This window comes from Bombina bombina, chromosome 7 (assembly GCF_027579735.1).
Source record: "Bombina bombina isolate aBomBom1 chromosome 7, aBomBom1.pri, whole genome shotgun sequence".
In the NCBI taxonomy this organism is placed as follows: domain Eukaryota; kingdom Metazoa; phylum Chordata; class Amphibia; order Anura; family Bombinatoridae; genus Bombina; species Bombina bombina.
This window is the reverse complement of record NC_069505.1, coordinates 449,502,875-449,521,400: the sequence shown is the minus strand read 5'-3', so window position 1 is coordinate 449,521,400 and position 18,526 is coordinate 449,502,875. Positions and strand designations below refer to the sequence as shown.

General features: G+C 37.7%; 2 protein-coding genes across 2 annotated transcripts in view; one reads left to right on the top strand and one right to left on the bottom strand.

Annotated features, from left to right (window-relative positions):
* Positions 1-5,482, bottom strand: part of LOC128666683 (gastrula zinc finger protein XlCGF48.2-like) — a 150,792-nt gene extending 145,310 nt beyond the window's left edge. The window contains exon 1 of the mRNA XM_053721412.1: positions 5,414-5,482. The gene's annotated coding sequence lies outside the window, so the exon portion shown is untranslated. The remainder of the gene's footprint in view (positions 1-5,413) is intronic.
* A 149-nt stretch (positions 5,483-5,631) lies between these two features.
* The window catches only part of LOC128666684 (gastrula zinc finger protein XlCGF8.2DB-like), a 75,147-nt gene continuing 62,252 nt past the window's right edge, over positions 5,632-18,526 (top strand). Inside the window, exon 1 of the mRNA XM_053721413.1 lies at positions 5,632-5,665. The gene's annotated coding sequence lies outside the window, so the exon portion shown is untranslated. The remainder of the gene's footprint in view (positions 5,666-18,526) is intronic.

Here is an 18,526-nt window from a genome sequence, read left to right as displayed (position 1 = left end):
TATATACACACATACACAACACCCTCTCAGTACATTATATACACACAGCACCCTCTCAGTACATTATATACACACACAGCACCCTCTCAATACATTATATACACACACAGCACCCTCTCAGTACATTATATACACACACACAGAACCCTCTCAGTACATTATATACACACACAACACCCTCTCAGTACATTATATACACACATACACAACACCCTCTCAGTACATTATATACACACACACACAGCACCCTCTCAATACATTATATACACACACAGCACCCTCTCAGTACATTATATACACACACACAGCACCCTCTCAATACATTATATACACACACAGCACCCTCTCAGTACATTATATACACACACACAGCACCCTCTCAGTACATTACACACACACACAGCACCCTCTCAGTACATTATATACACACACACAGCACCCTCTCAGTACATTATATACACACACACAGCACCCTCTCAGTACATTATATATACACACAGTACCCTCTCAGTACATTATATATATACACACAGCACCCTCTCAGTACATTACACACACACACAGCACCCTCTCAGTACATTATATACACACACAGCACCCTCTCAGTACATTATACACACACACAGCACCCTCTCAGTACATTATACACACACACAGCACCCTCTCAGTACATTATATATACACACAGCACCCTCTCAGTACATTATATATACACACAGCACCCTCTCAGTACATTATATATACACACACAGCACCCTCTCAGTACATTATATATACACACACAGCACCCTCTCAGTACATTATACACACATATACACAACACCCTCTCAGTACATTATATACACACACACAGCACCCTCTCAGTACATTATATACATACAGCTCCCTCTCAGTACATTATATACACACACACAGAACCCTCTCAGTACATTATATACACACACACAGAACCCTCTCAGTACATTATATACACACACACAGAACCCTCTCAGTACATTATATACACACATACACAACACCCTCTCAGTACATTATATACACACACACAGCACCCTCTCATTATATACACACACAGCACCCTCTCAATACATTATATACACACACAGCACCCTCTCAGTACATTATATACACACACACAGAACCCTCTCAGTACATTATATACACACACAACACCCTCTCAGTACATTATATACACACATACACAACACCCTCTCAGTACATTATATACACACACACAGCACCCTCTCAATACATTATATACACACACAGCACCCTCTCAGTACATTATATACACACACAGCACCCTCTCAATACATTATATACACACACAGCACCCTCTCAGTACATTATATACACACACACAGCACCCTCTCAGTACATTATATACACACACAGCACCCTCTCAGTACATTATACACACACACAGCACCCTCTCAGTACATTATACACACACACAGCACCCTCTCAGTACATTATATATACACACAGCACCCTCTCAGTACATTATATATACACACAGCACCCTCTCAGTACATTATATATACACACACAGCACCCTCTCAGTACATTATATATACACACACAGCACCCTCTCAGTACATTATACACACATATACACAACACCCTCTCAGTACATTATATACACACACACAGCACCCTCTCAGTACATTATATACATACAGCTCCCTCTCAGTACATTATATACACACACACAGCACCCTCTCAGTACATTATATACACACACACAGCACCCTCTCAGTACATTATATACACACACACAGCACCCTCTCAGTACATTATATACACACAGTACCCTCTCAGTACATTATATACACACACACAGCACCCTCTCAGTACATTATACACACACACACACACACAGCACCCTCTCAGTACATTATATACACAAACACAGCACCCTCTCAGTACATTATATACACACACACAGCACCCTCTCAGTACATTATATACACACACAGTATCCTATCAGTACATTATATACACACACAGTATCCTATCAGTACATTATATACAAACACACAGCACCCTCTCAGTACATTATACACACACACAGCACCCTCTCAGTACATTATATACACACACAGCACCCTCTCAGTACATTATATACACACACACAGCACCCTCTCAGTACATTATATACACACACACAGCACCCTCTCAGTACATTATATACACACACACAGCACCCTCTCAGTACATTATATACACACACACAGCACCCTCTCAGTACATTATATACACACACAGTATCCTATCAGTACATTATATACACACACACAGCACCCTCTCAGTACATTATATACACACACACAGCACCCTCTCAGTACATTATATACACACACACAGCACCCTCTCAGTACATTATATACACACAGCACCCTCTCAGTACATTATATATACACACAGCACCCTCTCAGTACATTATATACACACAGCATCCTCTCAGTACATTATATATACACACACACAGCACCCCCTCAGTACATTATATATACACACACAGCACCCTCTCAGTACATTATATACACACACAGCACCCTCTCAGTACATTATACACACACACAACACCCTCTCAGTACATTATATACACACACATACACAACGCCCTCTCAGTACATTATATACACACACACAGCACCCTCTCAATACATTATATACACACACAGCACCCTCTCAGTACATTATATACATACACACAGCACCCTCTCAGTACATTATATACACACACAGAACCCTCTCAGTACATTATATATACACACACATACACAACGCCCTCTCAGTACATTATATACACACACACAGCACCCTCTCAGCACATTATACACACACACAGCACCCTCTCAGCACATTATACACACACACAGCACCCTCTCAGTACATTATATACACACACATAGCACCCTCTCAGTACATTATATATACACACACACAGCACCCTCTCAGTACATTATATATACACACAGCACCCTCTCAGTACATTATATATACACACAGCACACTCTCAGTACATTATATATACACACACAGCACCCTCTCAGTACATTATATATACACACACAGCACCCTCTCAGTACATTATATATACACACAGCACCCTCTCAGTACATTATATATACACACAGCACACTCTCAGTACATTATATACACACACACAGCACCCTCTCAGTACATTATACACACATATACACAACACCCTTTCAGTACATTATATACACACACACAGCACCCTCTCAGTACATTATATATATACACACAGTACCCTCTCAGTACATTATATATACACACACATCACCCTCTTAGTACATTATATACACACACAGCACTCTCTCAGTACATTATATATACACACACATCACCCTCTTAGTACATTATATATACACACACATCACCCTCTTAGTACATTATATACACACACAGCACCCTCTCAGTACATTATATACACACACAGCACCCTCTCAGTACATTATATACACACACACACAGCACTCTCTCAGTACATTATATATACACACACACACAGCACCCTCTCAGTACATTATATATACACACACAGCACCCTCTCAGTACATTATATATACACACACAGCACCCTCTCAGTACATTATATACACACACACAGCACCCTCTCAGTACATTATATACACACACAGCACCCTCTCAGTACATTATATACACACACAGCACCCTCTCAGTACATTATATATACACACACACACAGCACCCTCTCAGTACATTATATACACACACAGCGCCCTCTCAGTACATTATATACACACACACAGCACTCTCTCAGTACATTATATATACACACACACAGAATCCTCTCAGTACATTATATATACACACAGCACCCTCTCAGTAAATTATATACACACACACAGCACCCTCTCAGTACATTATATACACACACAGCACCCTCTCAGTACATTATATACACACACAGCGCCCTCTCAGTACATTATACACACACACAGCACCCTCTCAGTACATTATATATACACACAGCACCCTCTCAGTACATTATATACACACACAGCACCCTCTCAGTACATTATATACACACACAGCACCCTCTCAGTACATTATATATACACACAGCACCCTCTCAGTACATTATATACACACACAGCACCCTCTCAGTACATTATATACACACACAGCACCCTCTCAGTACATAATACACACACACAGCACCCTCTCAGTACATTATATACACACACAGCACCCTCTCAGTACATTATATACACACACAGCACCCTCTCAGTACATTATATATACACACACAGCACCCTCTCAGTACATTATATACACACACACACACACACACACACACAGCACCCTCTCAGTACATTATATACACACACAGCACCCTCTCAGTACATTATATATACACACAGCACCCTCTCAGTACATTATATATACACACAGCACCCTCTCAGTACATTATATACACACACACACACAGCACCCTCTCAGTACATTATATATACACACACAGCACCCTCTAAATACATTATATACACACACAGCACCCTCTCAGTACATTATACACACACACAGCATCCTCTCAGTACATTATATACACACACAGCACCCTCTCAGTACATTATATACACACACAGCACCCTCTCAGTACATTATACACACACACAGCACCCTCTCAGTACATTATATATACACACAGCGCCCTCTCAGTACATTATATACACACACACAGCACCCTCTCAGTACATTATATACACACACATACTCCCTCTCAGTACATTATATACACACACACAGAGCACCCTCTCAGTACATTATATACACACACACATACTCCCTTTCAGTACATTATATACACACACACAGCACCCTCTCAGTACATTATATACACACACATACTCCCTCTCAGTACATTATATACACACACAGCACCCTCTCAGTACACTATATACACACATAGCACCCTCTCAGTACATTATATATACACACACATCACCCTCTTAGTACATTATATACACACACAGCACTCTCTCAGTACATTATATATACACACACATCACCCTCTTAGTACATTATATACACACACAGCACCCTCTCAGTACATTATACACACACACAGCACCCTCTCAGTACATTATACACACACACAGCACCCTCTCAGTACATTATACACACACATACACCCTCTCAGTACATCATATACACATAAATACCCTATCAGTACATTATATACACATATACACCCTCTCAGTACATCATATACACCTAAATTCCCTATCAGTACATTATATACACACATACATATTATAAAGTTGCTACTTCTGAAACACAAACTGCAGCACCTTGTATTTATGCTCATTCTGACACTGACACACATTACAGATTAGAAAGAGATATGTATAGATACCTTCATGAAACCACTATATTGATAGATTATAGCGAATCAACTTGTTCCTAAAATGACAAAGGACCAAAGATGACACTAAAGTCACGTGTCCATAACAAGCAAATAGCTAAACGACCTAGAAGAAGTAGCACCATAAACTACTTTACCGTGTGGTCAGCAGCAGTCATGTGACACGTGACATCATTGGTTCTTTAGCTGAATGGGAACTAGCTGCTATCGTCTCCACTCTCGTATCAGTATGGCTTCACGGAGGTAAACATTAACAATGCCAGCTCTGTATCCTTAATAATACCCGTATGTAATGTACTAATTACTGTATATATCTGTATATACTAATTACTGTCTATATCTGTATATAGTGTACTAATTACTGTCTGTGTATGTATGAGTCAGACCCTCTGTATAATATATATATATATATATATATATATATATATATATACTGTACTAATTACTGTCTGTATCTGTATATAGTGTAATTACTGTCTGTATCAGTATATAGTATACTAATTACTGTCTATATCTGTATATACTAATTACTGTCTATATCTTTATATACTGTACTAATTACTGTCTGTGTATGTGTGAGTCAGACCCTCTATATAATATATATATATATATATATATATATATATATATATATATATATATATATATACTGTACTAATTACTGTCTGTATCTGTATATAGTATACTAATTACTGTCTATATCTGTATATAGTGTAATTACTGTCTGTATCTGTATATACCGTACTAATACTGTCTGTGTATATGTGAGTCAGACCCTCTATATACTGGTGTGTGTGTGTGTGAGTCATAACCTCTGTATAATATTATATATCTGTATATACTGTACTAATTACTGTCTGTGTATGTGTGAGACTGTGTTTATGTGAGGCAGCAGGAACTGGTGTGTGTGAGACATAACCTCTGTATAATATTATATATCTGTATATACTGTACTAATTACTGTCTGTGTATGTGTGAGACTGTGTTTATGTGAGGCAGCAGGAACTGGTGTGTGTGAGACATAACCTCTGTATAATATTATATATCTGTATATACTGTACTAATTACTGACTGTGTATGTGTGAGACTGTGTTTATGTGAGGCAGCAGGAACTGGTGTGTGTGAGAGTCATAACCTCTGTATAATATTATATATCTGTATAAACTGTACTAATTACTGTCTGTGTATATGTGAGACTGTGTTTATGTGAGGCAGCAGGAACTGGTGTGTGTGTGTGTGTGTGTGTGAGTCATAACCTCTGTATAATATTATATATCTTTATATACTGTACTAATTTCTGTCTGTGTATGTGTGAGACTGTGTTTATGTGAGGCAGCAGGAACTGGTGTGTGTGTGTGTGAGTCATAACCTCTGTATAATATTATATATCTTTATATACTGTACTAATTACTGTCTGTGTATGTGTGAGACTGTGTTTATGTGAGGCAGCAGGAACTGGTGTGTGAGTCATAACCTCTGTATTATATTATATATCTGTATATACTGTACTAATTACTGTCTGTGTATGTGTGAGACTGTGTTTATGGGAGGCAGCAGGAACTGGTGTGTGTGTGTGTGAGTCATAACCTCTGTATAATATTATATATCTTTATATACTGTACTAATTACTGTCTGTGTATGTGTGAGACTGTGTTTATGTGAGGCAGCAGGAACTGGTGTGTGTGTGTGTGTGTGAGAGTCATAACCTCTGTGTAATATTATATATCTGTATATATTGTACTTATTACTGTCTGTGTATGTGTGAGACTGTTTATGTGAGACAGCAGGAATGGTGTGTGTGAGAGAGTCATAACCTCTGTATATACTGTACTAATTACTGTCTATCTGTATATAGTGTACTAATAACTGTCTATATCTGTATATAGTGTACTAATTACTATTTATATCTGTATATAGTGTACTAATTACTGTCTGTGTTTATGTGAGGTAGCAGGAACTGGTGTGTGTGTGTGTGAAAGTCATAACCTCTGTATAATATTATATATCTGTATATAGTGTACTAATTACTGTCTGTGTATGTGTGAGACTGTGTATATGTGAGGCAGCAGGAACTGGTGTGTGAGTCATAACCTCTGTATAATATTATATATCTGTATATACTGTACTAATTACTGTCTGTGTATGTGTGAGACTGTGTTTATGTGAGACAGCAGGAACTGGTGTATGTGTGTGTCATAACCTCTGTATAATATTATATATCTGTATATACTGTACTAATTACTGTCTCTGTATGTGTGAGACTGTGTATATGTGAGGCAGCAGGAACTGGTGTGTGAGTCATAACCTCTGTATAGTATTATATATCTGTATATACTGTACTAATTACTGTCTGTGTATGTGTGAAACTGTGTTTATGTGAGGCAGCATGGACTGGTGTATGTGTGTGTCATAACCTCTGTATAATATTATATATCTATATATACTGTAATAATTACTGTCTGTGTATATGTGAGGCAGCAGGAACTGGTGTGTGAGTCATAAATAACCTCTGTATAATATTATATATCTGTATATACTGTACTAATTACTGACTGTGTATATGTGAGGCAGCAGGAACTGGTGTGTGTGAGTTATAACCTCTGTATAATATTATATATCTGTATATTGTGTACTAATTACTGTCTGTGTATGTGTGAGACTGTGTATATGTGAGGCAGTTGGAACTGATGTGTGAGTCATAACCTCTGTATAATATTATATATCTGTGTATACTGTACTAATTACTGTCTGTGTATGTGTGAGACTGTGTTTATGTGAGACAGCAGGAACTGGTGTGTGTGTGAGTCATAACCTCTGTATAATATTATATATCTGTATATGAGACTGTGTTTATGTGAGGTAGCAGGAACTGGTGTGAGACATAACCTCTGTATAATATTATATATCTGTATATACTGTACTAATTACTGTCTGTGTATGTGTGAGACTGTGTTTATGTGAGGCAGCAGGAACTGGTGTGTGAGTCATAACCTCTGTATAATATTATATATCTGTATATAGTGTACTAATTACTGTCTGTGTATATGTGAGTCAGACCCTCTGTATAATATTATATATCTGTATATACTGTACTAATTACTGTCTATATCTGTATATACTGTACTAATTACTGTCTGTGCATGTGTGAGACTGTGTTTATGTGAGGCAGCAGGAACTGGTGTGTGTGAGAGTCATAACCTCTGTAGAATATTATATATCTGTATATACTGTACTAATTACTGTCTGTGTATATGTGAGTCAGACCCTCTGTATAATATTATATATCTGTATATACTGTACTAATTACTGTCTATATCTGTATATACTGTACTAATTACTGTCTGTGCATGTGTGAGACTGTGTTTATGTGAGGCAGCAGGAACTGGTGTGTGTGAGAGTCATAACCTCTGTAGAATATTATATATCTGTATATACTGTACTAATTACTGTCTGTGTATGTGTGAGACTGTGTTTATATGAGGCAGCAGGAACTGGTGTGTGTGTGAGAGTCATAACCTCTGTATAATATTATATATCTGTATATACTGTACTAATTACTGTCTGTGTATATGTGAGACTGTTTATGTGAGGCAGCAGGAACTGGTGTGTGTGAAAGTCATAACCTCTGTATAATATTATATATCTGTATGTATATTGTGTACTAATTACTGTCTGTGTATGTGTGAGACTGTGTATATGTGAGGCAGTTGGAACTGATGTGTGTGAGACATAACCTCGGTGTCCCAGAGACAGAACTTTTTTTCACTTTCTGCAATGAGATTTTTTTTAGTGAAAACTTTTCTGCAGGTCATTTTTAAATAAAATAGTAAATTTGCCAGTTACACTAAAGCACCAGATCAATTGCAATGTGTTGGTTAACTTGAGAATAAAGCAATATTTAAAGTTGTGTAATCTAGTGCAGTAGTTGAAAATTATATTGCAAATTAGCTGCAGACAAAAAAAGTAATTATAAAATGTCTCTCAAATTAATTTGTTTCCTTTTCTCTTAGTCTAACAGAAATGTAGTAATAAAAAAGGTTCATTGCTCATATAGACATCTTACATTCAGAGGAAAACAACTTTGCAGACTATGAAAAGCTAGCAAAAGAGCTTGCAAAAATCTCAGAGCCAGACAACAATCAATGCACTGCTGCTTTGCAGCACTACTGCATATTTGGGGCGCGATCCGATATAGATCGTAGTTTGCGGCGCAAGCGAGGGAACCGGCGTCGCCCGCAGTTTCAGCTCGCAACTCGAGCTATCCTATATAAGTCGCCGTCAGATGCTAACGTGCCGTAAGTCTGACAAACCAGCGATGTCCAGAAATCTGCGCAAGTACAAAAATAAACTACAAATATCTATCTAAAAATACAATTAAATAAACTAAACTAAATTACAAAAAAAAACAAACACTAAATTACAAAAAATAAAAAAAAGATTACAAGATTTTTAAGCTAATTACACCTATTCTAAGCCCCCTAATAAAATAATAAAGCCCCCAAAATAAAAAAAATTCCCTGCCCTATTCTAAATTAAAAAAAGTTCAAAGCTCTTTACCTTACCAGCCCTTAAAAGGGCCTTTTGTGGGGGCATGCCCCAAAGAATTCAGCTCTATTGCATTTAAAAACATATACAATACCCTCCCCATTAAAACCCACCACCCACATACCCCTATTCTAAACCCACCCAAACCCCCCTTAAAAAAGCCTAACACTACCCCCCTGAAGATCTCCCTACCTTGTCTTCACCACACCGGGCCGAACTCCTAATCCGATCCGGGCGATGTCTTGCTCCAAGCGGCAAAGAAGAATTCTTCCTCCGGCGATGTCTTCCTCCAAGCGGCAAAGAAGAATTCTTCCTCCCGGCGACGTCTTCCTCCAAGCGGCAGCAAAGTCTTCTTCCTTCCGGCAACATCTTAAATGAAGCGGCATCTTCAATCTTCTTTCTTCGCTCCGCCACCGCGGAGCATCCATCCCGGCCGACGACTGAACGACGAATGAGGTACCTTTAAATGACGTCATCCAGGATGGCGTCCGCCGAATTCCGATTGGCTGATAGGATTCTATCAGCCAATCGGAATTAAGTTAGAAAAATCTGATTGGCTGATTGAATCAGCCAATCAGATTCAAGTTCAATCCCTCGGACTTGGATGACGTCATTTAAAGGTACCTCATTCGTCGTTCAGTCGTCGGCCGGGATGGATGCTCCGCGGTGGCGGAGCGAAGAAAGAAGATTGAAGATGCCGCTTCATGGAAGATGTTGCCGGAAGGAAGAAGACTTTGCTGCCGCTTGGAGAAAGACGTCGCCGGGAGGAAGAATTCTTCTTTGCCGCTTGGAGGAAGACATCGCCGGAGGAAGAATTCTTCTTTGCCGCTTGGAGCAAGACATCGCCCGGATCGGATTAGGAGTTCGGCCCGGTGTGGTGAAGACAAGGTAGGGAGATCTTCAGGGGGGTAGTGTTAGGCTTTTTTAAGGGGGGTTTGGGTGGGTTTAGAATAGGGGTATGTGGGTGGTGGGTTGTAATGGGGGGGGGGGGTATTGTATATGTTTTTAAATGCAAAAGAGCTGAATTCTTTGGGGCATGCCCCCACAAAAGGCCCTTTTAAGGGCTGGTAAGGTAAAGAGCTTTGAACTTTTTTTAATTTAGAATAGGGCAGGGAATTTTTTTTATTTTGGGGGGCTTTATTATTTTATTAGGGGGCTTAGAATAGGTGTAATTAGCTTAAAAATCTTGTAATCTTTTTTTTATTTTTTGTAATTTAGTGTTTGTTTTTTTTTGTAATTTAGTTTAGTTTATTTAATTGTATTTTTAGATAGATATTTGTAGTTTATTTAATTTATTGATAGTGTAGGTGTATTTGTAACTTAGGTTAGGATTTATTTTACAGGTAATTGGGTAATTATTTTAACTAGGTAGATATTAAATAGTTCATAACTATTTAATAGCTATTATACCTAGTTAAAATAATTAACAATTTACCTGTAAAATAAATATTAACCCTAACATAGCTACAATGTAATTATTAATTATATTGTAGCCATCTTAGGGTTTATTTTATAGGTAAGTATTTAGATTTAAATAGGAATATTTTAGTTTATAACATGAATTAGATTAATTTAATATAAATGTAGTTAGGGGTGTTAGGGTTAGATAGAGTTAATATAGTTAATATAAATACTATAGTAACTATATTAACTATATTAACCCTAATATAATTAGGGTTAATATAGTTAATATATATATATATAATGTAATACCTATATTAACTATAATATACTTAGGGTTAATATAGATAATATAGCTGGCGGCGGGGTAGGTAGATTAAATTAGGGGTTAATCATTGTAATAGAGATGGCGGCGGTGTAAGGGGCTTACATTAGGGGTTAATAATATTAATATAGCTGGCGGCGGTATAGGGGGATTAGATTAGGGGTTAATAATTTTTATATAGGTGGCAGCGGTGTAAGGGGTCAGATTAGGGGATAGATAAGGTAGATGGCGGCGGTTTTAGGGGCTCACAGTAGGGGGTTAGTTTATGTAGATGGCGGCGGGGTCCGGGAGCGGCGGTTTTAGGGGTTAATAACTTTATTAGGGAATTCGGGGGGGGGGGGGGATCGCGGTTGACAGGTAGATAGACATTGCGCATGCGTTAGGTGTTAGGTTTTATTTAGCAGATCGCGGGTGACAGGTAGATAGACATTGCGCATGCGTTAGGTGTTAGGTTTCTTTTCTAGTTAGTTTAGGGAGTTACGGGGCTCCAATAGTCAGCGTAAGGCTTCTTACGGCTGCTTTTTGTGGCGAGGTGAAAATGGAGTAAGATTTCTCCATTTTCGCCACGTAAGTCCTTACGCTGCATATTGGATACCAAACTGCGCTGGTTTGGTATACCTGCCTATGGTCCAAAAAACTACGGGCGACGGCAGAAATATACAGGCGTAATTTCTAGGTTACGCCGTATATGTGATACCAAACCAGCGTAAATATTGGCGTCGCCGGCTTTTGCGGGCGACGATTTTTATCGCATCGACCCCCAGACTGTTGTCTTCAAACAGCACTTTGCTCTGGATGCACTGTGTTAAGGAAAACTTATACAATGCAGCCAGAGAACAGCTCTGTTTAAAAAGAACAGCATAATGTGAAACAGCACTGAAAAGTTATTAAAATGCTAACAGTTCCTGTTCTTTCTGCAGACATGCTGCATTTTCTGCGATGACATCTCAGATCACTCTATGTTCTGCCTTGGGGCTCGGTGTAATATTATATATCTGTATATACTGTAATAATTACTGTCTGTGTATGTGTGAGACTGTGTATATGTGAGGCAGCAGGAACTGGTGTGTGTGTGAGTCATAACCTCTGTATAATATTATATATCTGTATATACTCTACTAATTACTGACTGTGTATGTGTGAGACTGTGTATATGTGAGGCAGCAGGAACTGGTGTGTGAGCCTCATAACCTCTGTATAATATTATATATCTGTATATACTGTACTAATTACCATCTGTGTATGTGTGAGACTGTTTATGTGAGGCAGCAGGAACTGGTGTGTGTATGTGTGTGACTGTGTTTATGTAAGGCAGCAGGAACTGGTGTGTGTGTGTGTGTGTGTGTGTGTAAGTCATAACCTCTGTATAATATTATATATCTGTATATACTGTTCTAATTACTGTCTGTGTATGTGTGAGACTGTGTTTATGTAAGGCGGCAGGAACGTTTGTGTGTGGGTCATAACCTCTGTATAATATTATATATCTGTATATACTGTACTAATTACTGTCTGTGTATGTGTGAGACTGTGTTTATGTAAGGCAGCAGGAACTGGTGTGTGAGTCATAACCTCTGTATAATATTATATATCTGTATATACTGTACTAATTACTGTCTGTGTATGTGTGAGACTGTGTATATATGTATATACTGTACTAATTACTGTCTATATCTGTATATAGTGTACTAATTACTGTCTGTGTTTATGTGAGGCAGCAGGAACTGATGTGTGTGAGACATAACCTCAGTGTAATATTATATATCTGTATATACTGTAATAATTACTGTCTGTGTATGTGTGAGACTGTGTATATGTGAGGCAGCAGGAACTGGTGTGTGTGTGAGTCATAACCTCTGTATAACATTATATATCTGTATATACTGTACTAATTACTGACTGTGTATGTGTGAGACTGTGTATATGTGAGGCAGCAGGAACTGGTGTGTGAGTCATAACCTCTGTATAATATTATATATCTGTATATACTGTACTAATTACTGTCTGTGTAAGACTGTGTTTATGTGAGGCCGCAGGAACTAGTGTGTGTGTGAGCGTCATAACCTCTGTATAATATCATACATCTGTATATACTGTACTAATTACCATCTGTGTATGTGTGAGACTGTGTTTATGTGAGGCAGCAGGAACTGGTGTGTGTGTGTGTGAGTCATAACCTCTGTATAATATTATATATCTGTATATACTGTAATAATTACTGTCTGTGTATGTGTGTGACTGTGTTTATGTGAGGCAGCAGGAACTGGTGTGTGTAAGTCATAACCTCTGTATAATATTATATATCTGTATATACTGTTCTAATTACTGTCTGTGTATGTGTGAGACTGTGTGTTTATGTAAGGCGGCAGGAACTTGTGTGTGTGTGGGTCATAACCTCTGTATAATATTATATATCTGTGTATACTGTACTAATTACTGTCTGTGTATGTGTGAGACTGTGTTTATGTGAGGCAGCAGGAACTGGTGTGTGTGTGTGAGACATAACCTCTGTATAATATTATATATCTGTATATACTGTACTAATTACTGTCTGTGTATGTGTGAGACTGTGTTTATGTGAGGCAGCAGGAACTGGTGTGTGTATGTGAGACATAACCTCTGTATAATATTATATATCTGTATATACTGTAATAATTACTGTCTGTGTATGTGTGAGACTGTGTTTATGTGAGGCAGCAGGAACTGGTGTGTGTGTGAGTCATAACCTCTGTATAATATTATATATCTGTATATACTGTACTAATTACTGACTGTGTATGTGTGAGACTGTGTATATGTGAGGCAGCAGGAACTGGTGTGTGTCATAACCTCTGTATAATATTATATATCTGTATATACTGTACTAATTACTGTCTGTGTATGTGTGAGACTGTGTTTATGTGAGGCAGCAGGAACTGGTGTGTGTGTGAGAGAGTTGTAACCTCTGTATAATATTATATATCTGTATATAGTGTACTAATAACTGTCTGTGTATGTGTGAGACTGTGTTTATGTAAGGTAGCAGGAACGTGTGTGTGTGTGTGAGTCATAACCTCTGTATAATATTATATATATGTATATACTGTACTAATTACTGTCTGTGTATGTGTGAGACTGTGTTTATGTAAGGTAGCAGGAACGTGTGTGTGTGTGAGAGTCATAACCTCTGTATAATATTATATATATGTATATACTGTACTAATTACTGTCTCTATCTGTATATAGTGTACTAATTACTCTCTGTGTTTATGTGAGGCAGCAGGAACTGATGTGTGTGAGACATAACCTTGGTGTAATATTATATATCTGTATATACTGTAATAATTACTGTCTGTGTATGTGTGAGACTGTGTATATGTGAGGCAGCAGGAACTGGTGTGTGTGTGACTCATAACCTCTGTATAATATTATATATCTGTATATACTGTACTAATTACTGACTGTGTATGTGTGAGACTGTGTATGTGAGGCAGCAGGAACTGGTGTGTGAGTCATAACCTCTGTATAATATTATATATCTGTATATACTGTACTAATTACTGTCTGTGTAAGACTGTGTTTATGTGAGGCCGCAGGAACTAGTGTGTGTGTGTGTGTCATAACATCTGCATAATATTATATATCTGTATATACTGTAATAATTACTGTCTGTGTATGTGTGAGACTGTGTTTATGTGAGGCAGCAGGAACTGGTGTGGGAGTCATAAACTCTGTATAATATTATATATTTATATATACTGTACTAATTACCGTACTGTCTCTTTATGTGTGAGACTGTGTTTATGTAAGGTAGCAGGAACTGGTGTGTGTGAGTCATAACCTCTGTATAATATTATTTATCTGTATATACTGTACTAATTACTGTCTGTGTATGTGTGAGACTGTGTTTATGTGAGGCAGCAGGAACTGGTGTATGTGTGTGTGTGTCATAATCTCTGTATAATATCATTTATCTGTATATACTGTACTAATTACTGTGTATGTGTGAGACTGTGTTTATGGGAGGCAGCAGGAACTGGTATGTGTGTGAGAGAGTCATAACATCTGTATAATATTATATATCTGTATATACTGTACTTATTACTGTCTGTGTATGTGTGAGACTGTGTTTATGTGAGGCAGCAGGAACTGGTGTGTGTGTGTGTGTGTGTGTAAGTCATAACCTCTGTATAATATTATATATCTGTATATACTGTACTAATTACTGTCTGTGTATGTGTGAGACTGTGTTTATAGAAACATAGAAACATAGATATTGACGGCAGATAAGAGCCATAGGCCCAGCAAGTCTGCCCCACCTTACCTAACAGTATAAACTTATCTAGTTCGTAGGATAGCCCTATGCTTGTCCCATGCATTTTTAAAGTCCCCCACAGTGTTTGTTGCTACTACCTCTTGAGGAAGTTTATTCCATAAATCAATCACTCTTTCTGTAAAGAAGTGCTTCCTCAAATTACTCCTGAATCTACTACCCTTTAGCTTGAGCTCATGACCCCTTGTTCTTGAATTTTCCATTTTATGTAAAATACCCACAGCCTCAGTTTTACTAAACCCTTTAATGTACTTGAAAGTTGCTATCATATCACCTCTTTCCCTTCTCTCCTCTAAGCTATACATATTTAGGTCATTGAGCCTATCCTGGTAAGTTTTATTTTTTAGACCATGTACCATTTTGGTAGCCCTCCTTTGCACAGATTCAAGTTTGTTAATATCCTTCTGAAGATATGGCCTCCAGAACTGCACACAATACTCAAGATGAGGCCTAACTAATGATCTATAAAGTGGCATAAGAACCTTACTATTTCTGCTGCAAATACCTCTACCAATACATCCAAGCATTCTGCTAGCCTTACTCGCTGCCTTACTACATTGTTTACTAAGTTTTAAATCATCTGAAATAATAATTCCCAAGTCCTGTTCCTCGTCTGTAACAGTCAGTAAAGTGTCATTGAGTCTGTAATTAACATTTGGATTTTTCTTCCCTAAATGCATTATTTTACACTTTGCTGTGTTAAACTTTAGATCCCAGTCGTTTGTCCAATCCTCCAATTGTTGTATATCACTTCTCATTTTGTCTACCCCCCCTGGAACATCCACTCTGTTGCAAATTTTTGTATCATCTGCAAAGAGACATACTTTCCCCTGTAGCCCTTTGCTGATATTGCAGATAAATATGTTAAACAAAACAGGCCCCAGAACTGACCCCTGAGGAACACCACTAGTAACAGCCCCCTCTGCTGAATGAACTCCATTTACTAAGACACTTTGTTTTCTGTCCTTAAGCCAGCATTCCACCCAGTTCACAATTTTTGAATCTAGACCAAGGAGATATAGTTTGTGAATAAGTTTATTGTGTGGGACGGTGTCAAATGCTTTGCTGAAATCTAGATATGCTACATCAACTGCTCCTCCCTTGTCTAATACTTTTGTTACATAATCAAAGAAGTCAATTAGATTAGTCTGACATGATCTCCCTGAAGTAAAACCATGCTGATTTTGGTCCTCTAAATTGTTTGTCTTTATGTAAGTCATAATTCTTTCCTTTAAGAGGCTTTCCATTAATTTCCCTACTACTGAAGTTAAACTAACTGGCCTGTAGTTGCCAGATTCTTCTCTACTGCCCTTTTTATGAAGAGGTATTACATTTGCTATTCTCCAATCATCTGGGACAGCTCCTGTTAATAGTGACTGATTAAACAGATCAGTTAATGGGACAGTTAGCACTGAACGAAGTTCTTTTAAAACCCTTGGATGAATATTATCAGGACCCACTGCCTTTGTAACATTTATTTTTGATAATGCTAACAAAACCTCATCCTCTGTAAAAAGATTACTGTTAAGATTGTTTCTATTTTGCATAGCATCCCTTAATGTAGACATTGTATCTTCACAATCTTTAGTGAAAACAGAACAGAAGTAATCATTGAGACAGTCTGCAATCTGCTTATCTCCTTCTATTATTCTGGTGTGTGTGTGTGTGTGACATAACCTCTGTATAATATTATTTATCTGTATATACTGTACTAATTACTGTCTGTGTATGTGTGAGACTGTATATATGTGAGGCAGCAGGAACTGGTGTATGTGTGTGTCATAACCTCTGTATAATATTATATATCTGTATATACTGTACTAATTACTGTCTGTGTATGTGTGAGACTGTTTATGTGAGGCAGCAGGAACTAGTGTGTGTGTGAGCGTCATAACCTCTGTATAATATTATATATCTGTATATACTGTACTAATTACCGTCTGTATGTGTGAGACTGTTTATGTGAGGCAGCAGGAACTGGTGTATGTGTGTGTCATAACATCTGCATAATATTATATATCTGTATATACTGTAATAATTACTGTCTGTGTATGTGTGAGACTGTGTTTATGTGAGGCAGCAGGAACTGCTGTGTGAGTCATAAACTCTGTATAATATTATATATTTGTATATACTGTACTAATTACCGTACTGTCTGTGTATGTGTGAGACTGTGTTTATGTAAGGCAGCAGGAACTGGTGTGTGTGAGTCATAACCTCTGTATAATATTATTTATCTGTATATACTGCACTAATTACTGTCTGTGTATGTGTGAAACTGTGTTTATGTGAGGCAGCAGGAACTGGTGTATGTGTGTGTGTGTCATAACCTCTGTATAATATTATATATCTGTATATACTGTACTAATTACTGCGTATGTGTGAGACTGTGTTTATGGGAGGCAGCAGGGACTGGTGTGTGTGTGTGTGAGAGTCATAACCTCTGTATAATATTATATATCTGTATATACTGTACTAATTACTGTCTGTGTATGTGTGAGACTGTGTTTATGTGAGGCAG